General features: G+C 31.8%; 1 long non-coding RNA gene across 1 annotated transcript in view; it reads right to left on the bottom strand.

The window, feature by feature from the left end:
* The window catches only part of LOC102163618 (uncharacterized), a 501,092-nt gene that overhangs the window by 18,459 nt on the left and 456,543 nt on the right, over nucleotides 1-26,090 (bottom strand). Inside the window, exon 25 of the long non-coding RNA XR_014812954.1 lies at nucleotides 6,052-6,103. This is a non-coding gene — a long non-coding RNA (uncharacterized LOC102163618). The remainder of the gene's footprint in view (nucleotides 1-6,051; nucleotides 6,104-26,090) is intronic.

Here is a 26,090-nt window from a genome sequence, read left to right as displayed (position 1 = left end):
TTTTTTTTTACAAGGTTAATTCTTCAATGTTAAATAGAAATATTGCAGTTACAGAAATTCTTTATATCCTTATAGTTGAAGATTTAGGAGTTAGTGCTCTGAATGAATATTAAAACTAACCTTTTTCGTTTGTTTTAAATTGATTAAAATAATACATTACATAATATATTTAAACTATATTCACTTCAAAAGCTATATAGAAATTATTTAGAGTTAATACAGAATCTTAATTGTTGATTCAAAATAAGATGAAGTACAATAAAAATGTTATGTAATAGGTGCAGATCTCCAACACAATGGTCCATAATGGTATAAATGAATGCTATTACAATCACTATTATTTTGCTATAAAAGTGACTCTTTTCCTTCAATATACAGAAACTAAGGCAGGAGAAGGGATTTGTTTCTATAACAAAGCAAAAAGATAAATAATAAAGGGCATTTAATTTTTATTTTTGGCCACACCTGCCACATGCAGAAGTTCCTAGACCAGGGAATGAACCCGTGCCATGGCAATGACAAGAGCTACAGCAGTTCCCCCTACCCCAAGATGTTTTTAACAGCTTTACTGAAATGTAATACTTAACATACCATACAGTCACACATTTATAGTGGCAATGAAGATCCTAAACTGGTAGAACACCAGGCCATTTTAGATATAAGACTAGATAGGTTATTTAAAATTAATGAAAATGATACTTATCCCTACAAAGTGTATGTATTAAATTTTATTAAATATATTTATTATAGCAGGTTTATGGCCTAATTTTCACAAATTAAAACTACTTAATTACACTTCTGAGAAGATATATTATGAAAATTTAATATATTATAAAACTATTTTCAGATAGAATGAATGATATACAAATAATGTTTAGGGCAAACACAGGTATTATATACACAATTATCAAGCTGTAGCTGTTACAGCTAGTATATCGAATGCTTAGATAACCTCCACAAGCAATAGAATGCCTTCTGCCATACTAAATCTTACTCATTTTAGAACTGAGTAAAATATGTTTTTTTCTTTATTTATAGTATTGTGAAATGAAAAGAACATAAAGCTTTCACTAAATGTATATTTATATATAGTTTTACTTTCTTAGAGAAACTTTCAAATGTCTAAATCTCCACATAAATTTCTTAAAGAGAAAGTGCAAGAAAAGTCAAGTTGTAGAGAAAATAATGATTTAAATTCTGCATTGGCTTCTTGTATGTAAGAGAGATAAAAAATTGGGTAGAAAGAAAGTTAGGCAGACATAAAAATAAATGGAGAGATTTCAGACTGAAGAAAAATATGCCTGACAGATAAAAGTGGTCCTTTAGAAGCAGTGTGTTAAAGACAATTTATTTATACATGATTTTAGAGATTTCCAGGATTTTTAACACTTAAATGCAGGACTTAGCAATGTGCTGTATGTATCTGATATCTGCTACTGTAATAAAGCTGCATGGTAAAGGACTGTAAAATCTAAGTGGTATATAGTACTAAACATTTATTAACTCTTGAGTCTAATTAGTCTTGGCTTAATTGTTCATTGAACCCCACAAGTTTTAATAAATTTATATTTTTATTTTCATTTAATTAAAATATTTTTTTAATTTCCCTTTAAATTTTTTGGATACATGTGTCATTTTAATAGTGTGTTGTTTATTACCCACATATTCTAGAATCTTTCAGTTATCTTTCTGATTTTTAGCTTACATTGTGGTCTGAGCATAGATAGCCTATGTTGCTAATCTTTTCAAAGGATTACTGTGTTTTATGGTATATTATATAGTCTATCTTGGTGAATGTTTTGGATGAGGTTGAGAAGAATAAGTGTTCTGCTGTCATTGGGTGAAGTAGTCTATAGATTTCAATTCCATCCAACTGATTGATGAGATTGTTGAGTTGAACTACATCATTGCTGAGTTTCTGCCTCTTGGATCTGTCCATGTCTGCTAGAGGGGTACTGACGTTCCAATTGTGATAGTGGATTCATCAATTTCTCCTTGTAGTCTATTAGTTTTTGCCTCATGTAGTATGGCACTCTGTTTTAGGCATATGCACATTAATAATTACGTCTTGTTAAGAAAAAACAGAGTTATCAGTTACCTCCATGTGATTGGCATTACAAGGGTGTATACACTTTTCAAAACTCATTGAAAGGAAAATTTTAAATTTGTGTATGTCAGTGCCTATCAATTTTTACCTAGATGAAAATCATAAACTGATTTTTTTAAAAAAGTATTACATCTTCTTGGATAATTGGCCACTTTATTATTATGTAATATTCTTCCTCACCCCTGATTACCTTTATTTGAAATCTGCTCTTTTTGAAAGTAATAGAGTTATTCCTGCTTTCTTATGATTAGTGTGGTCTTGGTATATTTTTCTCTATTTACTTTTAATCTATATGTATCATTATACTTAAAGTAGGTTTCCTGTAGACAACATATAGTTAGGCAATACCTTGTGATGTATACTCTGACAACCTTTGTCTTTTAATTAGTATATTTAGGCCACCAATATTCACTGCAATCATGGTCATAATCAGATTAAAATCTACCATGTTCATTACTGTTTTTGTTTTCCTTGTTCTTTATTCTGATAATAATTGACTTATATTTATTAATTTTCTGCTTGTATTTTCAAACTGTCATATTTCCTAATTATTTTATCAATAACTATATAGCATAATTACATTATCACAATTATATAATTGTTATCTTTGGGAAAACTTCCCTTTATGAGGATAGTAAATTTTTAGATTATTTTTCCTTCTTGATGTTTATTTTTACAAAATTAAATGTTCAATTCCAGTATTTTACTTTCAGATTTTATATACTTTTTTTTTTAAATATGTCATTTCCTCCAGTGCTTCAGGATGGGATACTTAAAATGCTTTAATTTCCCAACAACATACCTTTTACTCAAATCCTGGATTTTGTGAATAGTCTTAAAGGCTGTTACTGGGTTTTAATTTATAACAATTAAAAAAAATTAAAACCATATTCCCAGTCAGATTATAATTATTTGCCTGCAGGGAAGAAAACAGTACTCACTATATACCTATGATGCATCATGTCAGTACTGGCCTCCCAAACATTACTAACACAAACTTTTGATAAGACAAAGTCTATTACCTACCTCAAAGAGGGACAACACCATTTCTCGAAGCTTGGGCAGTGTCTCAGAGTGGGGAGTAAAAGTCAACATGTGTATATTTAATTAAATATTTAATTTTAAAAACATTTTCAAGTTTATATAAAAACTTGGACATATAAAAATAACTTAATAAAACCCACACATACCCATCAACCATCTATAATTATCAGTATTTTCCATTCTTGTACCTCCTATAATTTTACCTTACTTCTAACCCTTCATAAGTTATTTTATATGCTTTTTGTTTATATACATATCTGTATGATAAAATATGCATATCTGTTTAATTATACAAATGGATTCACTTATGTGAATACTATCCCTATTAATATATAATTTTTCTTGCGCTAAACCATAATATTCCCTCTAACCAGTGAATTCATTCACCCCTACATGCCATTTCTTTATGCCTCATACCTCTTGGCTGTGAAATAGTTTAAAATTTTTTTCATGGAGTTCCTGTTGTGGCTCAGCGGGTTAAGAACCCAACTGGTATCCATGAGGATGTGGGTTGGCTTATTGGGTTAAGGATCCAGTGTAGCTGCAAACTGCAGCATAGGTTGCAGATGTGGTTTGAATCTGGGCATTGCTGTGGCTGTGGTATAGGATGGCAGCTCCAACTAGACCCTTAGCATGGCAAATTCCATATGTTCTAGGTGTGCCCCACCCCAAAAAATAAGAAAAAGAAAAATAATTTTTTAAATTTTAATCACTGATTAGTTTCATCTATATAAATTCATGTAATGGAATTATGTATTCTGTACTTTTTACGTCCAACTACTTTCCCTCAGCATAATGTTTGTGAAATCTATCCAAATTGTTGCATGTAACATTGTTTTTCAAATTTATTTTGTTAAAAATATATGTATTAATGAACCCAAATGGTTAAAATTAAGTATTATTAATCCCTTCCAATTTTGCATATGATTTATTTTTTTATTTTTCATTTAGTCTTCGCATAGATTAGTTTTATGCTAGTTAGGACATTTGAATATCCTTGAGTATAATGAGCATATTTAGATTGTTTATTCTGAAATATTAAACATGTGAGTATTTTATTTTGTGCACTCTAATTCACTACCACATTATCTGTATCATGTGATTTAGAATTTCATACTTCTGTAAAAAACAATTTCCTAGCACATCAGAGTGAGTGGAGATGAATTAATATATTTTGGGGGGGAATGAATAATTCCTGATTTCTACCACAAAAGTTATACTTTTGCATATATACAATAGTTTTACTTTAAATTGGAACTGATGGCTTATATTATAAATTTCAAAATACATTTTTGAAATAAAAATGCACCTTTAGTTCACTACTTAGCAACAATAAATATGTCTTAATTACTCAGCAATGGTTAGAACAAAGCAATTGGATTCCTTTAGGATAGTCAAATTAGTTTAACTCTCATTTTGTTTTCTCAAATATTCCATTATTGGAATTGGGGAATGATAAAGTATTTCCTACTCAAAAAAAGTCTAATTTCTAGTAGATATTGATTAAACTAGAAGTTTTACCTAACAACATTTAAAATGATAAATGAAATGCTAATAGAACCATTATTTCTTTAATCCTTCATTAAGCTTATAGTTTGCAAAAAGTTTTAGACCAAGAAATGTTGATTTAAGGTAAATAAAATTATATTTCTATAAACAAATTATCACAGTGAAGAAAGCAGATTTATTAAATGGTGTTATATAGTCTCTAAATAGGCAGTTGAAAAACAACTACTATAGCATTGATTCTGAAATACTCAAGTTCCTTGTGTGGTATTTGTTGAAAGTGTTAGGAGTGGGAAACTAAAAAAATCTGAAGAAGGCATCCCAAAACTTAATATCTAAGCTTTTTCTTAAAAAATAAAAATAGAAGTTTACCAGACAGTCAAAGACTATACCTGTATGTAGGCGTGCAGATTTGGTGATCCCTTTTTTTTTCCTTTTTTTCCTAAGCTTTGCACCCATGACATATGGATCTTCCCAGGCTAGGGGTCAAATTGGAGCTGTAGCTGTTGGCCTATGCCATAACCACAGCAACATGAGATCCAAGCTGCCTCTGTGACCTACACACCATAGCTCATGGCAATGCCAGATCCTTAACCCACTGAATGAGGCCACGGATGGATACTGGTCAGATTCATTACAGCTGAGCCATGATGGGAACACCTTCGTGGTCCTTTTTTAAAAAAAAAAAATTAAAGTAGGTTTAGATGAGAAAGTATACTAGTATATAATTACTGACAATCTGAATAATCTAGAGGCTTAATCTTTGGGAGTTGGGTCTATAAGAACATGATAGAATTTAGTCAGACTTATCCACAGTAATGGAATTAATCATTAAGTAGTAGAACCAGAGAGGCAATGGTTTGATGGTCCTAAATTTAATGCCACAACATTCTTGATCACAGGGTTTGGGGTAAAGATACAGCACAGGGTAGAGATGAGCCTACAGGTGATGAGTTCATTACTCTGAAGATTATATTGATGGAGGGTAAGACTCAAGCAGGTTCATATTTAAAATGTGTAAGTAAACAATGCATTTGTACTTAGTAAATATTAGTTGATTTTATTAAGCAAATTGGAAAAGCGCACTTAATGTTTAAACATTAACATTAATTTATAAATATTTTCCTTCTATTAGAAGGCCTTCTACATGCCAGGTAAAGACAAACATATAGTTCATAACATGTTTGTTTTATGAGTACAATTTCTTGAGAACTGAAAGAAAGGCTATTAGAAATAGCTAAGGACCATTATCTAGCGCAGGTATGCTAGGTGCTGAGATAGGCACTCTGTGCATTATCTTCATTCATTTACAAAATAACTCAAGGAGATGTATATAGCTAATATCTATAGTGCTGCAGATATGAAAATTGAATTGGAGAAGGTTATTAACTCACCAATATCACACAGTTATTTTGGCAGCAGTGGGCCTCTCTCTCAGATTTCAACCTTCAGACATAAAGAGAAGTAAAAGTGAAGAGGTAGTATTACCACAATAAAACCTAGTTTTACAGGAGTACATTAAATATGGCCACAATTTCTTTGCAGACCTACCCACAGTAAGTGAAATCTATTTCCCTGTCCCTTGAATCTGAGCTATCATTGTAACTTGCTTTGGCCAATAATGTGACATTGCATGAGTTTAAGAGCCTAGGTCTCAAGAAGTTTCAAAATTTCACTTTGTACCCATTTGCAACACCACCCTATGTCTATCTTACCATGAAGAACCAAGGATGAAAAAGGTCTAATAGACAGGGATAAAGAGACCCAATCACATTGGCTATCCTTCCAGCTGAGGTTGCCCCCAGCCTAGCTGAAAGCAAAAAAGAAACTACCCACCAACCCCAGAATCATGAGAAATAATAAATCATTTAAAAGTTCAAAATTTGGGATGGTTTGTTAGCAGCTATTGATAGCCAAAAATAATCATTTTTGATAAAATTAAGAATTTTAATAAAATAGCAAAGAAATCTAGGCATGATTTCAATAGAGACAATCTTGAGTTCCATCTTATATTTCTACTTTTTTGTATGTATTTATTTATTAGAAATAAGTACTTCAGAGTGATCAATGGAGTTAATGAAGGTGAGATATTTTATTCCACCTTAACTTCTATGGTAACCCAGTATACGAGATTATTAAACATCTGCATCTAATGGTTTTGCTTTGATCAAAATAAGCATGTGGGAGTTTAAAAATGATAGAGAAGAAAGTATATCTATATATGTAAACATATATGTCACTTTAAAATATTAAATATTTTTGTGACAAACTAGTATTATTTCTGGAAATTGTAGAGGAATCTTCTTTAGATAAAAATTTTTAAGTATTCTCAGTACTTTAGGCTGCTAAGCTGTTAAAATTATATGTTATATACTAGTTCTAATGAATTTTGGACTATTTTACTTTAGATTGTGCTAATATTCAATATCAGTTTAGTTTGAATTATGTCAAAATAATTTACTCAAATATTAAAAGAAAAAAATATTATAAATAACTGATTCCTAGGAATAAGACAAAGAATATTGAGGAATCAAAAATCATTGATCATTTCATCATTTAATCATTTAAATCAGTAAAGACTGCCCCTATGTCTTATTCCCATTCTTTACTCATTTGACATTGGTTAGAAAAACTTTAAATAATTAAAATCTTGAAACTTTTAAAATAATTTTATAACTAAAAGTTATATTTAGAGTATGTATTTACTAATAGCTTGGAATATCATGTGTGTGTTTTTGGATACCACCTCTGATTGGCAAAGCTTTTTTTCAAAAAACTGCTTATCATATGTACCAGAATGAAGCTGTTTCAGAACAGTGTTGAAATTTGTATTTTTCCAGTAAATTGACTAAAATATAGAACACTATTTTAAAATTACTCAAATTATTAAAATGATATCTATCATTGTGTTTGGAAATTAGTATATAAGAAGAACTTCTTAGTAATAATAAACATCCTGTATACATTTAGTTAATTAAGTCTTACTAATGAGCTAACATCTAATGTGCTTTCTGTAATCTTACTAGGTGGTACATCTGTTTATTCTCCCTTAAGAGAAACAATTTGTTTCCCTATAGAAAAAATAAAAATGGAAGGGAATCTTATTTAAACATGCTGTAACACTTGCCTTATATTTATAATCCTGTTTTGTGTGTGTGTGTGCATGTGTGTGTGTATGTGTGTGTGTGTGTGAGATACTTATAATACAAAATAATATACATGTAATATATGATTATAATATTTAATTATTTGATGTGGAGTTGGTTAGCCTAATACAACTTAATCCTGTATAAATATGTAATTTTAATATGTACATTTTTGATATATTATCCACTAACTTTAAAAAACATACATGTATTATCCATATATGTACATGTATGCATATGCACATATGCATACTTGCATGTAAAGAAAAAATTCAAATTATGACTGGTTAGCTATTTTTGAAATTAAATTGTTATTAACTAATTTTTCTAGTAATCAGTTTATTTTATTTTATTTGTCTTTTTGGGGCCTCACCCACATCAGGCGAGGGGTTGAATCAGAGCTACAGCCTCTAGCCTGCACCACAGCCACAGCAAAGCCAGATCAGAGCCAGATCTGAAACCTAAACCACAGCCAACATCAATGCCAGATCCCCAGCCCAAAGAGTGAGGCCAGGGATCCAACCTGCAACCTCACGGTTCCTAGTTGGATTTATTTCCACTGCACCATTGACGGGAACTCCCTAGTTATCAGTTTATTTTACTAGCACTCTCAAAACAACAACAACAAAAAAGAAATATGTATATATACACAATGGAATATTACTCAGCCATAAATAGAATGAAAAAATGTCATTTGCAGCAACACGGACAGACCTAGAGATTATCATGCTAACTAAAGTAAGCCAGAGAAAGACAAACATCATATGATATTACTTATATTTGGAATCTAACTAAATGATACAAATGAACTTATCCCAAATTAGAAACAGACTCACAAACTTCAAAAACAAATTTGTCATTACCAAAGGGGAGATGGGGATGAGATAAATTAGGAGTATGGGATTAACCTATACACACTACTATATAGAAAACGATAATCAGGAAGGATCTACTGTACAGCACAAGGAACTATACCTAATATCTTACAATAACCTATAGTAAAGAATATTCAAGAAAGAATATATGTGTGTGTGTATAACTGAATCACTTTGTTGTATACCTAAAACTAACACAACTTTATAAATCAAATATATTTCAATAAAAATTAAAAAAGATAAAAGTGTTTTATTTTCTTGACTAAACCAGAGCAGCAATTTTCTAGGCATATAAAACAAATTATTCTAATTATTAGGATTCTCAACTCTTTAAGCATAAATCTTTGTAAATATTCAAGTGAAAAAACACATGAAGTAGTGGTCAGTGCAAGACAATTGAGCTGTGGAATATACCAACTGTTTGTTTTTTGATATGAAAATAGAAAAAGATTCCAAATAGAAGGAAAATAAATAAACATTTGCAAATTAGAAAATAATCAATGGGACCAAATTTTGCAGGATAATGAAAATGGGTGGAATATTAAATCTGTTAATATTTGTAAAGCACTTAACAGTTACTGGTACATATAAAGAGATAGATACATATTTGTTAGATAAATAATTCCAGAACAATGAATAGAATTAATGGGAAATTAAATTATTAAAAAAACTATTCCTAAAGTTATGTATAAGCAAGAAAATATAAGCATAGAAACTTCTGTATAAAAATCTATCCATGAGGTAAAATATATACAATCAGATAATACCCCTTATTATAAAAAACTACCTCAAACTTCAACTAGAATTTTTTAGAATTAATCTCGTTAATTCACTTTTTAAATTTTGACAGTTTTGAAGTATTTATTTGTAGTATTTGAAGTTTTATTAAAGTATAGTTGATTTACAATGTTGTGATAATTTCTGCTATTCAACAAAGTGATTCAGTTATACATGTATACACATCCTTTCTCTTTCAGAATCTTTTCCCACATAGATTATCACAGAATATTGGGTAGAGTTCTCTGTGCAATACAGCAAGTCCCTGTTGGCCAAACATTAACTGAAACAATTCTAGTAAATGTTGTTTTGTGTAAAGAATACATTTTGAATTATGAAGAGAAAATTGGACAATTTTCTTGGTAAAAATATTTACTTATGGAATATTCCACTAAAATCAAGATAACATTATATACCATTGACTTGTTGACTATGGTATCAATAGCTGCAAAACCTAAAAACAAGGACAACTTGCCCAGTAAAGGTAAACCAAATCACAGTGCACAAGCTTGAAAAAAATTCAAGCAAATTATTATAACTGTTCTATTACTTGAAAACCTTGTTTTATGATTTAAAATCACCATCAAGAAGCATGGGTGGAAGCAATGATAGCATGCGAATTTTTCCACTTGTAGCAAATTAAGTGCAATAATCATCTTGGACTTCCAATAAGTACAAGCATGATTTCTAACCAGTAGGGGCAGCCTGCCACTTCTTAGTAATAAATTCTCCCATTTCATTTGTCATTGCCTCTCATTTTAAATGTTAGCAGGATGTAATAATTTGATAATAAATGAAAACATCTTTAAGCATAGAGTTGGATGCCAACAGCAATTGGTAATCTTCCATACTTATTTCATTCCATTTTATAGTTGCACTTGTAATCAAGAAGGGAGTAAACCACTGATGCTTGCACATACACACCAGTATAATCTCAAAAATATTAGGAGCCACTAATCAAATAAGAATTTTGTTTAAATGGTAGTATTTCAAAAAAATGCAGTGCATTTAAACATTTTTGTCAGTAAAGTTGAGCAAATAGTGTTGGAAATATTAGGTCAAAAGTGAATTTAACCAAAACATAAATCTGAGGCAAATGGTATCATCAATGACTTTTAGTAAAAATACTCCTTGAAATATGCTTCTAGATGCATAAAATGCAGTAACGTAGGAGATAGCAAACTATTCAATATTTCTCTAATATACGAAACATTATGGATATAGAATATCATAAGACAAGGCACTTACATCAGTATAAATTATGAATACTAAATATTAACCTATATTATAGTTCTTATGTTCTGTTAGACTATGTCTTCTGTCTTCCTGAAATGTATTGTTTTTACTGTTCTTTTACTTGGAACCAATTTGAATAAAAACACATTGTGCTTAATTGAGCAGCTAATTACATGAAAATGGCTGTCAGTCAAGCAATAGCAAATGGCTATTTTCAAAATAAACAATGGTTTAGCGAATTTGACTATTGTTTTTTTCCATTACTGTTTGCATGGAGACAGTTGCATAATTGCTGTTCTTGATACATGTGTAAAATGTAATCCCTATATGCCAGGAATGTTAAAATAAAAGCTCAATTTTTCTTGTTACTGAAGTATAGTCAATGAATAGTGAAGTAATTTACAAAGTGTTTTGAACTGAATATGTTGAGATATCCACTTATCAAATACTTGATACTGCCAATATTTGTTTATGATTTTGTTTCCTTGGAGAGCTACAAATTTATTAAAATTCTAAGAAATATGCATTTTGCTCCAACAAATAAAAACCACAAAAATATTGAAATGTATATATTCCTATAATTCTTGGACCTAGGTAAATAGCTGTTCTTATGTAAATTAGCATAAATTATTTCACAAAGTATTTTGTTTCTTCCCCGCAATATATATTTCATGAGATTCCTTTAATTCTGTGCTGAAAAACAAGAACGTAGTTTTTCTTACTGGATCTGGCATCAAGGGCACACATATGTTTCTAAAATTTGAGAACTCTGAAACAGGATTCAATCTAGCACATGAGGCTCTTCAAGATATGTTCATGTCTGCTGTCTAGCATCATGTCCCTTCACTCTTTCTATGTACTTTTAACATAATGATTTAACGTATAAGTAGAAAAGTTTTACTTCCTTAAATACATTATCTCTTGCCTTAATATTTTATGTAGGCATACCATCTATCTAAAATGTCTCTGACACAGCTATTGAAACAGGTTTTCTGAATTAAGTGGGCAAGGGTGAGATTCTGGAGCAACGTGGGTCATAACATAGCAAATAACCACCAGACACATGAGTGGTTACCATGATGGAAAGCAGCCTGAAGAAGTAATCAGAATGATTTGAAACAAACAGATCTTTGGCAGTTACCAACTGATCCTGAAAGTGAAATAAATTGGCAACATTCTTAAACTTTACTTGATTTGTATGTGAGAAAAAATTTCCTATGTATTGTAAACACAAGTCTCATGAATCAAATCATAACTTTTGTGTACACTACACACAAAAATCACATAAAATTAGTATATATCAGATCGGTACTGAGCAGTTTCTGAACGCACAAATAAGTTCGAAGAGACACTTCTTATAATCTCATAACACAACTCCAGCTACAATTGACTTCCTTTATAACTCACACCTATAACCTTAATTTGAGGTTATTAGGACTCATTGATGAAAGAAGAAAAAGTGAAGGCTTAGTTTACCTGTGACTTAAAATACTATGTTGTCATGAATTTAATGTGAATTGTGTGGCATTACAGCTTCACTCAAGAATGGCTCAGAAAGCCTTTAGCAAAAAGAAGTCCTAATCAGTTGACAGACTTTCTTAAAGTTCCCTCAGCGGTACCCCTTTCCTAAATGGCAAGATGGCTAGAAGTAAAGATCTACAATGGACTTATAAAAGTAGCCAAAAGTTTGTCTAGGAGTTCAAAGAAGAAATAATGTAAAAAAATTTGATAAAGAGATCTGGGGATGATATATGTTTAGATCTCTGAAAATAAGCTAGGAAATTGAGGATATTTCTGAATGTGTGAATGTTCACATGGTTTCCTCTAAGGCAACCACTGCAGAGGATAACCCATTTTGATTATGAATACCCTCTTTACTATTCACTCTTATATAATTTAGTATACCCTCTTTTACTATTCTCTCTATCCCTTCTTCAATGAGCCTAAGAAGTAAGGGATGAAGTTAGTGAATGAAAAGAGCTTTTAGGTACCAAAAAGAAAGATTAACACGGATCTCCTGACATAATTGCTATACTTAGGAACAAGCCAGCCACCAAATATTTCATCCCTTCCGTCATGGAAGGAACAGCAGTTGGCCCTGACTGGAATAAATAGTAAATTTTTAGTTTGGTTAGCATTTCTTGCCTAAAATGCTTCTACTAGCAATAGCATCTGTAGTTTAAGGGACATTTATCTTCTAGGATATCACATAGAATCATTTATGACCAAGTAACTAATTTCACAAAGAAAAAGTATGTCAGTGTTCTCATGCCCATGAAATTCACTGCTCTTGCCACACTCCAGTCATCCTGAAGCAGCTGGCTTCATTTACCATTGGAATAGCCCGCGGAAGAATCAATTACAAAGCCAGCCCTCCTGTGATGATACTGTATGAAATTTGTGGGCTCTTTTATGAAGTATGTTTTATATTCTGATATTTTATACATACATAGTGCATATAATATATGCCATTCAGCCACAGATCTAGAAATTAAAGGGCAATATATAAAATGGTTCTTCTTACTAAGTATTAGTAAGTATGAAATGCAGGGAGATGCTGTGAGTTGCTTCTTAGTACTTCCATTGCCAGTAATTAAAGGTTGTGGAAAATGACAACTCAAAACAGGACCACTAATGCATAGATACTTCAGCAGTAAACATTTTGTTTATGTGATAAGTCAAATAATTTTAAAGTGATTGAGGGCAGGCTGAGTACAAAGGGAAACTGAAACTGTGATGGAACACAGAAATAATACCAAATTTTGATAAATGCATGACAAAGAAATGAGAACTGCTTATAGTCTTCCTTGTTTTGAAATACATGTATTTGTTGATTATGTATTTCATATATAATTATGCATATGTATGCACATGGGTATTTGTATACTTTTTTTTTTTTGTCTTTTTCTAGGGCTGCACCAGCAGTATATGGAAGTTCGCAGGCTAGGGATCTAATCAGAGGTGCAGCCACCAGCCTACACCAGGGCCACAGCAACGCAGGATCCGAGCTGCGTCTGCAACCTACACCACAGCTCACGGCAACGCTGGATCCTTAACCCACTGAGCAAGGCCAGGGACTGAACCTGCAACCTCATGGTTCCTAGTAGGATTCGTTAACCACTGAGCCATGACGGGAACTCCTATTTGTATACATTAATATATATTATATACAAATAAAATATACTATTATGTACAATAAATATATAAATAAATATACATATACACTATTACACACTTCATTATTATATATAAAGTAATTTTAGTATTAACAGTCATTAGTAATACATATGTGTTCATTAATGATAAATTTATAGAATTGTTTGCGTGTTTATACTTCCCACAACTGTTATGCATGACCACAATAGCTGATTAGTGGGAGACAGAAGTGAGAATAGCAGGCAGATAATTTAGATACATAAATACTACAATAATTCACTGGGAAAATTAATCATTAAGAAAATGATTTTTTGTGTGTGAAGATGGTATCAATTTTAATTTCCCATTGTTCCCCCTTTGTGTTTCTAATCAAAAATAATGTTTATTTTTCTACTTTGACTTACTTTACTGGACATACTATTTTTAAAAAATATTGGACTCAGAATTGTACTTAAGGTACAGTATCAATAATATCTTAATAAACTTCATGATATCATGTGGACTTGTAAATACATATTAAAGCCCTAATAAAATTTCAGATATTGTGTAGTGAATAAAATCACCAACTGGCAAATAACAATTAGCCTGGACATAATAGTTTGGATGGCATTGATTAGATTTCTTAGGTTTTAAGTGGATTTGATTTCCTTTAATAATAATGCCTGCTAAATTCATTTCTTAACACAGGTGTTCTCTGTCTTAAAAAATTTACTTGACTATTATTTATCTCATAATTAGCACACTAATTTTCTTTGCCAAAGTGATTAAATAAGTGACCTACCTCAATACCTTTAATGCATTTCATATTTTGGAAGCTCAACTCAACATACAGTTATTTAAATTTTGTATGTAACTGGCCCTGTGCCAGGTATTGTACTGATGTGCAGGTGCCCAAAATGGGAAACAAAATATTTTCTTTAAAGGATATGTTGGAAACAATGATGACAATACCACAGGAAAAGGATGTAGAATAAGGAAAGGAGCTAGTCTACAACAAAATTCTGTGGGAAACTAAATGGATATATAAGCCCATAAAATATACTATTACTACTTACTTAGTGAAGAAATAAGTCTTACTTATATCACAATGAGCTAAGAGAAAACACCTACCAGAATATCTGAATTGGCATTCCAAAAAAAAATATTTTTTTTTTCTTGAAGAAAAACTTCTTTCTTTAATATAGTGAAAGGTCAGGGTGGGTGCCAATCAGTGCTAATGAAAAGAAAGACCTGATCTTAGTACTATTGAAAATTTTTCTGAACCTCAAATTTATTAGGTAAATAAAACACACAGATATTCACAATGGGAAGAGAAATGAAATATGTTAGAACTTTTGCCTGCAATGAAAATAAAATCAGTATTTTATAATAGTTATTTTCTATGACATTGATTGCTAATAAATAGAAACATAAGTTCAGATGTCCAAGGGAAGAGAAATTTAGCCCAAGATATACAGTACAAGGTGAGGATATATTACCTATTTAGTACCTGTTTATTTTATCTTTTTCTTTTTAGGGCCACACCTGCAGCATATGCAAGTTCCTGGGCTAGGGACTGAATTGGAGCTGCAGCTACCAGCCTGTGCAACAGCCGCAACAACAAGGGTTCTAAGACACATCTGTGACCTGTGCCACAGCTTAAGGCAATGCCAAATCCTTAACCCCCTGAGGGAGGCCAGGGATTGAACCCATATCTCATGGACAGTATGTTAGGTTCTTAACCTGCTGAACCACAACAAGAACTCCAGTACCTGTTTATTATGTTAATAAATAACTCCATAATATAAATAGGATAAATATAAAAAACATTTCAATGTATTTTAGAAATATATCAAGACTTTCAATTCCAATCATTACATAATTTTTTGGCTTTTTTTTTAAAGATGTCAAGTATAGTTGATTTACAAATATTAGTTTCAGGTGTACAACAGCATTTCAATATTTTTATAGATTATATTCCATTGAAAGGTATTAAAAAACAAAGGCTATTCTTCCCTCTTTTGTATAACACATCCTTGTTGCTTATCTATTTTATAAATAGTTTGTATCTAATAAACCCATACCCCTATTTTAACCCCTTGCCACTTGTAACCCCCTGGTAATGATTAATTTGTTTTCTACATCTGCGAGTCTATTTTTCATTGTTACATATTTTCATTGTATTAGATTTTGAATTCAACATACAAGTATTAACAGAGTATTCATCTTTCTCTATATAACTTATTTCACAAAACATAATACTCTGCATTGCTTCCAATGGTAGAATTTCATTCTTTTTATGATTAATATTCTGTTGTATACATGCCTATATATGCCATGTTCTTTATCCATTTGTCTGTGGATGAACATTTAGGTTGCATCCACATATTGGCTGGTATAAATAAGGCTGCTTTGAATATTGGGGTGCATGTATCTTTACAAATTATTATTTTATTTTTTCTGGATATATACAGTGTAAAACTGCTGACTCACATGTTACATCTATTTTTAGCTTCTTGAGGAAGCAACATATTCTTTTTCATAGTGGCTGTACTAATTTACTTTCCCACCAAGAGTGCAAGGATTCCTTTTTCTCCACATCCTCACCAATATTTATTATATGTAGATTTTTTCATGATAGCTATTCTAACAGGATGAGGTGATACATCACTGTGGTTTGATTTACATTTCTCTGATGAATAGCTACACACAAAAGAATGAGATTAGAAAATTTTCTCACACCATATATAAAAATAAACCCAAAATGGATTAAAGGCCTTAGTGATAACTTGAAATCATAAAACTCCTACAGAAAAAATTAGGCAGAAGACTCTTTGACACATCATGGCAATTTTTTTTGTTGTTGGGGGGGAGATACCTCTCCTAAGGTAAAATAATAAAAGCAAAAAATAAAGAAAATTAGACCTAATTAAAATATAAAGCTTTTGCATAGTACAATAAACCACTGAAAAAGTGGAAAAGGCAACCTACTGAATGGGAGAAAAAAAATTTAATGATATGACTGATAGGGTTAATATCTAAAAGCTATAAATACCACATACAACTCAGTATAAAAAAAAAGTTTACAGGTGATATATTATACATGTAAAATCCTAAAACAGCTACCAGAAAACTACTAGAGCTCATCAATGAATTTAGTAAAGTTGCAGAATATAAAAATGAATACATAGAAATATCTTCATTTCTATACACTAAAAATGAAAGTTCAGAAAGAGGAATTAGGGAAATTAATCCCATTTACCATCACATCAAAGAGAATAAAATACCTAAAAATAAACCTACCTAAAGAAGCAAAAGACCTATACTCTACAAATTATGACACTAATAAAAGGAATTGAAGATGACACAGATGGAAAAATAGACCATGTTCTTGATTTGGAAATATCAATATTCTCAAAATGACTATTTTACCCAAGGTAATTTACAGATTCAATGCAATCCCTATCAAATTACCAATATCAAAAAATAACCAATTGTTCACAGACTTAAAAGAAAAAAAATTTAGTTTGTATGGAAACACAAAAGACCCCTAATAGCCAAAGCAATTCTGAGAAAGAAAAACAAAGCTGGAGGATTTGGTTCCCTGACTTCAGACTATACTACAAAACTACAGTCATCTAAAGAGAATGGTACTGACACAAAAGAAATATAGAACAGTGGAACAGATAGATAAAAAGCCTAGACATAAACCCACACATCTATGATCTATTAATCAATGACAAATGTTGCAAGAATGTACATCGAGAAAAGACTGTCACTTCAATATGTGGTGCTAGGAAAACTGGATGGCTACATGCAAAAGAATGAAATTAGAACATTCTCTAAATATCATACACAAAAATAAACTCAATATGGATTAAAAAGCTAAATTTAAGGCCAGATACTATAAAACCCCTAAAGGAAAACAGGCAGAACACACTTTGATGTAAATCAGAACATGCTGTGATGTAAATCACAGCACTATCTTGTTTGGTTCACCTCCTAGAGTAATAAACGTAAAAGCAAAACAAAAACAAGCAAACAAAAAATCCAGGATCTAATTAAACTTTAAATCTTTTTTACAGTAAAGGAAACTGTAAACAAAATGCAAAGACAATCCATAGAATGAGAGAAAATATTTGCAAACAAAGAAACAAACAAGGGATTAATTGCCAAAATATGCAAACAACTCTTGCAGCTCTATATCGAAAAACTTACCCATCAAAAAATTGTAGAATATCTAAATAGAAATTTCTCCAAAGAAAACATATGACCAAAAAGCATGTGAAAAGATGCTTAACATCACTGATTATTAAAGAAATTCAAATCAAAACTACAATGAGGTACCACCTCACACCAGTCAGAATCACCATCATCAAAAATATCTACAAACAATAAAAGTTGGAGAGGGTGTAAAAAAAGGGAACTTTCCTACCCTGTCAATGGGAATGTAAATTAGTACAACCACTATGGAGAACAGTATGAAGCTTCCTCAAAAAACTAAATATAGAACTACCATAAGATCCAACAATCCCACTTTTGGGTGTCTATCCGGATAAAACCATAATTTGAAAATATATATGCACTCCAATGTTCATTACAGTACTATTTACAATAGCCAAGACATGGAAGCAACTCAAATGTCCATCAACAGAGAAATGGATAAAGAAGATGTGGTATATATACAATGCAATATTACTTAGCCATAAAAAAGAATGAAATAATGCCTTTGCAGCAACATGGGTAGACTTAGAGATAATCATACTAAATGAAATTAGACAGAGAAATACAAGCATCATATGTTATCACTTTTATGTGGGATCTAATAAAAATGATATCAAATTAACTTATTTAAGAAACAGAAACTGACACACAGACTTCAAAAACAAATTTATAGCTACCAAAGGCAAGGGGGAAGAGATAAATTAGAAGTTTGGGATTAACCTACACACACTACTATATATAAAATAATCACCAAGGACCTACTGTATAGCGCAGGGAACTCTACTTAATATTGTGTATAACTTATGGGAAAAGAATCTGAAAAAGAATAGATAGATGTATATGTATGACTGAATCACTTTGAGGTACACCTGAAACCAACACAGCATAGTCAATCAAGTACACTCTAATATAAAAAATATATTATAAAACTGTTTAAAAATAGGCAGAATAACTGGAATAGACATTTTCCTAAAGAAGACATACAGATGGCCTACAGACACATGAAATGATGTACAACATTGCTAAACATTATCCAGTTGTCACTGGGATTTTTATAGAACACATTATATTAGCCACATGACTAGTACCCCAACTCTCAAAAAATATCTCTGAGCATTTACAATAAATGTAACTGAGATAAGTAAAAATGTGTTTTGCAATACCTTTGGTGCTTTTATTTATTTCATAAAGTAATAGAAAATATAAAAGCATGTATTAAACACCTCAAGTTAACTCAAAAAGATAGAGCTTTATTGTCATATATGTTGCAGAAAAGTCTCCCAGAAGAAATATCAAAAGGAGGGGGGTTGATTTTTTTCCAGGATATAACATATGTCCTCCTAGTCTCTGAGATATAGCATTATCTGTAATTAAATGAAATATCCAAAAATTCTAATTGTTCTATAACTCCTACTATTGCCTATATTTATTTTAAAAAATCTACTTTAAACATATCAACCTACATAAGTTTTACATTATCAGATTAAAACATCTAAAATTTTACATATCAGAAAAAAGAAAACTAGATTCCTAACTGAGAGTATTTGTTTTAATGATTTTGCTCATCCTTTTTTCCACAGCAACAGGGACAAGCTCTGCAGAATACATAATCATTAAATCCTGTTGATGGAATATATTTGTGAGTGAGGAAAAAGCAGAATACATTAGCAATATTTCAAAGGAATTAACTGAGAAGAAAAAACAACCAAAGCAAGTCCATTATGTAATCACCTAGCCATTCAGAGATGATCTGTATTGAAAAATGACATCAGATCCCTCTTTGATAAGGAAATGAAGAAAGAGAAATAGATGTGGACTAATAAAGTATCATGACATTGCAGTGTAATTTTCTTTGATAATGAGATCTCTCACTAACACTCATTAAATTTAAAATCATGGAGTAAATGTTGAATAGTACTGCCTGCATAAATGATGGGGGGGATTATAAAGAACATTATCAGTTAGTTGATGTTATAATGAGAAAGAAAGTGTCAATGGGGGTGTTATGCAAAGTGAGATTAGTAGAGAACATCTTCTGAATAGGGGAAGGCACAATTAAATGATGCCAAACCTTCAGTAAATCAGGTGAGTTCTTAATTTGAACGTGGTCACTGAAAAAAACGAACAAACCCCAGTGAAGGCAAGAACCCAGCAATATGTCTGCACTGGCTACACATGCCTCTTCATCACAACCTGGTTTTCACTATTTTAAAATTGTCTTGCTCTTGATATTATACATTGAAAAATAATTGGCAAAAGAAAAAAAATATCATTTGAATTTAGCCTAAACTCACTTTGGACTAAAGGAAAATTAAAAGAATTTTATGTATATTAAATTTTTCACTGATGTTTATCGATCAATCTAGTGTTGAAGTCAGTATCATAGCACTTTTGCTTCTGAAACTAAAATTCTTCACCCTACAGTAAACTTCTGTGCTTCTTTCTTATTATCAGCTTAATTAAATACTGCTGAAAATTAACTGCTATTAGCGAAGTTTTACTGAAACATTTGACTGCTGTCATTGATGCTTTTGTGAATATAGTTAAAATTCTGGTTGTAGATTTCCTGCCAGTAACAAATTATGTCTTGTGTTAAGGCTGACAGCTGAAAATATTACATAAGCCTACACCAGACCCTTCTAGGATATAATCCAAAAAAATATAAACTAGTAATGAATTTCACAGGGCAGAAACTAAAACCTAAAGAAAAAATTCAGAAAGACCTAATGTTTCCTTCTTAAACATTCATTACCATTAACTATTCCTCTTTGCATTAAAAATAATTCAATAGAATGCCAATATGATGTATTCAATATTTTATTACTCTTTCCTTTTCTCTGATTTCATCTCCCTTTGAAGATAAAAGAGGTATTTTAATTAGGATGCAATGGGAATAAATTCAGAATTAGCATATGTTGGTGTTCAATAAATGCAGTTTTAATTATAACTTTTTCCTGTCTGTTTCAAAGATTCTGAGAAAGAAAAAACACATCAGAGGCAAAACAAATATTTCTTAATGTTTTATATTAATGATATATTGCCCAGAGCTTAATTTTGATGTGTATAGTGTATAAGTTTATTCTTATTCTAAAAGCTTGCTTCTTCCTCTAGATGGGGAGGAAAATCATATTATATGTAAATGTCTCTACATTGCTTTAAGTGGAAAGGAAGAATGTTCCTCTACCTGAGCATTGGTAGAACTGTCTGGAAAATGCTCTGTTTCATGAAAAAAACTCAGAAATAATACTCAGGAACAGTCCATGGTAGAGAAAACCAGAAATAGCAAGGCTATCTATGAAACTCAGATTACAATTGATTCCATTTACCTACTAATTTAGAGTTGTCTCTGCAGATAACTTGAACATTATTAGGAATTTGAAAATCTTTTTCTCAAACACTACACAGACAAAAAGATAGTGGGTTCAAGCATTTCTGGAAATTTTAGAGTAACTTTAGGAAGAATATTATTTAATATTTTGAAAGGCAGAATTGAGGTTAACAACTGGGGAAACATTTCCATATATTAGAACATAAAATATTTGTTATACGAACCATAATTTCAGAAAAATTATCTTGATATTTTTATGGAGAAAGCTATGCTATGTGGATATATTGTCTCAATTTCAAATACATGCAAACTTCTAGCTTTATTTTATTTACCATTTAATTTTAATGAGTTTACTTTCTCTGGCTTCAAGTGTCTGTAGTAGTCATCTTTGATTTTATCTATGAGGTCAAAGTTCTGGCCATTTAAGGAATACGATTAGCACACAGTTTTAATAAGCCATGACTGAACAATGTTTTGGTCTCAACCAATTACATTGCACCTAAAATTATAAGTCCAATTTCTTCATCTGTAGACTAGGGAAACTAATTTCAATTTACATAAAGTCATGGAGAAATATAAATCTTACCATATGATTAAAGCATGATTTATGTTTTGAACTGTACTCATAAATTGGGTAATTGAATATCAAGATGCATTTTGACATTGAAGCAAGATTATATGATTTCTAGTTTTTCCAGTTTGGCAATTTATCAAAAAAGTGGCTAAAATTCTATATATTTTCAATGAAAATTGGAGAAAAGGAAACAAATTCAGTACTAATAAAAGAAAAAAAACATTGCAGGGAAATTAAGAAAATAAAAGTTTACTAGATATAAATAAATTCAAATCTGTTAAAGGTTTTTAAGAGGATTTCATGTGTTCTTTAAAGAGCTTCAAAAACTGTTACTCTGTGTAAGATTTCATTAAACTTCAACATGTATAGCTAAAATTAATATCTATCTTCAGAGCTATTCCAAATCTTGTTTATAATGATTATTTTATACATATTTTTCCCGATTGTAGGGAGAAAAATAATTATAGAATATATGTTTTCACATGTTAGGCTTCCTGGAAAATAATTTAATGTGCTCAATTTTGTGAAAAGGAAGTGTACGGCATTGTGTTTGTACTCTCCCTCTGAGAAAGAAATTACATTTCTAAATAGGCTCTCTGTTTACCATATGGTATTACCAGCCAAGGACAATCTTGTTTTTATAGAGAAAAACAAGAAAAGCAAAGATTTTGAGAAGTAGTCTGACCTAAACCAGGAAAAGGCAATTTCAGCCAGCTCCTTGAACATGTATAAAGTCAATTTCTTAAACTTCCATTAGCCAGTGCTATATAGATACCATGAAAAGAAAAAAGCCCTTCAAACATTTCATAATTTGATAATATATTTACTTCATTGAGAGTAGCTGATAATTTTGTTTAAGAAGGAACCATGATCAGAAAAAGCCAGACTTGTCCTAAATATGTTCACTCATTAATAAAAATCTAATTCAATCATGTTTCCATGGTGTGGTGTTTAAAAAAAGGTGAAGGTCATTTCATTTATAGTAATTGGTTCAAAATTAAACATGGAGTCAGAGTATATTCTAAGAATTTTTCCCTGGGCTTAGTGCTCTAAACATTTCAATCAGTGAATTCCGTGATAGATGTTACATTTTAACTAAGTTTATACATGACAGTAGTTTGGACTAAGCCTTTGGACTAAGAGGGTTATGATCAAATATAACTTGGACACTTTCTTTTTTTTGTCTGTCTTTTTATGGAAGTTCCTAGGCTAGGGGTCAAATCAGAGCTGTATCCACTGGCCTATGCCACAGCCACAGCAACGTTGGATCCAAGCCACATCTGCGACCTACACCACAGCTCATGGCAACTCAGGATCCTTAAACCGCTTAGTAAGGCCAGGGATCAAACCTGCGTCCTTATGGATACTAATTGGGTTCATTAACTGCTGAGCCACAACAGAATCTCCTAACTTGGATAATTTGAAAAAAATAAGTAACTCTCCCAAGTGGTAGATAAGTAAATGATGGATAGATCCTTTATTTTATGACTAAATAAGAATTATCTAAATCAATTAGAAACAAACAGCTGGCAGGAGGATACTAATTCGGGGAGTTATACAGTAGAACCATATTCATCATTATTATTCCTTTATTAGCAATGGATTTTATATGCATAATTAGACCTTCTATGAAAGATCTAGGCCCAGACATATTTAACTCTCAATGTTCATTCCTCAATCAGAGTATGTCTAAGATACATCGCTTTTTCTGGTTATTTAAAAGACTATTTAGAAAACAAGGATCAAGAAAAAGTGTACAGCAGAAGGACCTTGTGCTCACTTCCTTTCCCTAACACACAGAAATTACAACTAACCACTAAAAACCCATAAATTTTTTAAAAAAAAGACTGAAATCTACCAAAAAAGTAGAAGATAATCTACATCCAAAAGACATAAAAAAAAAAAAAAAAACATGAGATAATACAAGGGGATACCCTCCTGATAAAATCAAATCCCATACCACCTGGATGAGAAACCCACAAACTGGAGAATAATTATTTCATAGAAGTTCTTCCACAGAAGTAAGAGCACTGAGCCCCACCATGGGCTTCCTACCCTAGGGGTCTGGCATCAGGAGAATCCTCCAGAGCACCTGGATTTGAAGGCCAGTGGGTTTGATTAGAAGAGCTCCATAGGATTGGGGGAAACGGAGTTTCTATTTTTCACATGCACTGGGATCCAGGGTGAAAGCAGTGACTCCATAGGAACCTGGGCCAGACCTATCTGCTCATCTTGAAGGGTATCCTGAGGATACAGGGATGGCTGTGGTTCTATCTGGGATAATAAAACCTGATGGTGGAAATAGAAGTGACCTACATGAACTCTGGCTGGAAGCAGACATCTCAGGTACTTAATACCAAGTCCTGGTCCCAACCAACACTGTGTAGGCTACAATGTTGGGATGGCTCAGGCCAAACAACCAACAGGATGGGAACACAGCCCCATCCATAAGCAGACATGCTTGATAGAGACTTTCTGATCTCACAACCAACTCTAAACATGCCCCTTGACATGGACTTGCCCATCAGAGGGCCAAGACCCAGCTCCACTTACCATAGGGTTGGAACTGGTTCCCTCTTGTTAGGAAGCCTGCAATAGCCTCTAGACCAGTCTCACCCACCAGGAGCAATACATTAGAAGCAAGAAAACTCCAATCATGCCACCTGTGGAAGTCAGTCTGCAAACAAGTTCAAAACCTACCTTGAGACCAGCTGGTCCTTAGCCTTTGGGTGATGAGAGAGTAGTGTACCTCAGGAACATATACAATATCCCCTACATAGAGCAACCTCTCCAAGGTTGAGAAATGTAATTAAGCTACTATTTACAAAAAAAAAAATACAAAGAGAAATTTAAACAAAATGACATGGCAAAGGAATACGTTCCAGATGAAGGAACAAGACAAAACCAGAAAAGAACAATTATGTGAAGTGAAGACAGGCAATCTACCCAAAAAAGTGTTCAGAGTAATGATCATAAATATGATTCAAGAACTCAGGAAAAGAATGGATGTATGGTGTGAGAAGTTACAAGGAGTCAGAAAACATAAAAAAACACCCAGAGTTGAAGACTACAGAACTGAAAATAAAAATAAACTAGAAGGAATTAATAGCAGAAGAAATGAGGCAGAAGAATAAATTTGTGAGCAGGAAAACATAGTGGTGGAATTGCCATAGAGAAGAATAAGAAAGAATGAAAAGAAATGATGACTGTTTAAGAAACACCTGGGACAACATTAAACATATCAACATTCTTATTATAGGGGTTTCAGAAAGAGGAAGAGAGAGAGAAGGCCTGAGAAAAATATTTGAAGAGATTATAGCTGAAAACTTACCTACCGTGGAATAGGAAACATTCATCCAAGAACATGAAGAGCAGAGATTTCCTTACAGTATAATACCAAGGAAGATCACACAGAGACACATATTACTCAAATTGATAAGTCTAAAGACAAAAATAAACTATTAAAAGCAAAAAGTGAAAAGAAACAAATAATGTACAAGAGATTCCCCATAAGTTTATCAGCTGATTTTTCATCAGAAACTCTGCAGGCCAGAAGGAAGTGCTACAACATATTTATGGTAATGAAAAGGGAAAATCTACAACAAAGAATACTCCACCCAGCAAGACTCTCTTCAGATTTGACAGAGAAATCAAAAGTTTTGCAGGCAAGCAAAGGGTAAAATTCAGAATCACAAAACTAGCTATACGCAAATTCTAATGGAAATTCTCTAAGTGGAAAAGAAAAGGCAACAACTAGAAAAACAATTTAAAAAATAGGAAAACACAACTGTAAAGGCAAAAATAAACTATAGATAGGAAATTATTCACACAAAATATCTTATGAAAGCCAGTTATCATGAGAATACAAATGCAGGATATTTGAAATGCAATGGAAATTAAGAAACCAGCAACTTAAAACAATCATGTACATATATAGACTGCTATATCAAACCCTCATGGTAGCTGTAAATGAAAAATCTATAATAAATATATGAACAGGAGTTACTGTTGTGGCTCAGAAGTTAATGAACCTGACTAGTATCCATGAGGACACAGGTTTAATCCCCGGCCTTTCTAAGTGGATTAAGGTTCCACCATTGTTGTGGGCTATGGTATAGGTTGCAGATGTGGCTCAGAT

Source organism: Sus scrofa, chromosome 8 (genome assembly GCF_054392235.1).
Source record: "Sus scrofa isolate SSC_HxYL_T2T_F1_AM1 chromosome 8, Sscrofa_HxYL_maternal_Yorkshire_Landrace_v2.0, whole genome shotgun sequence".
Lineage (NCBI taxonomy): Eukaryota > Metazoa > Chordata > Mammalia > Artiodactyla > Suidae > Sus > Sus scrofa.
This window is presented reverse-complemented; position numbering and strand designations above follow the sequence as displayed.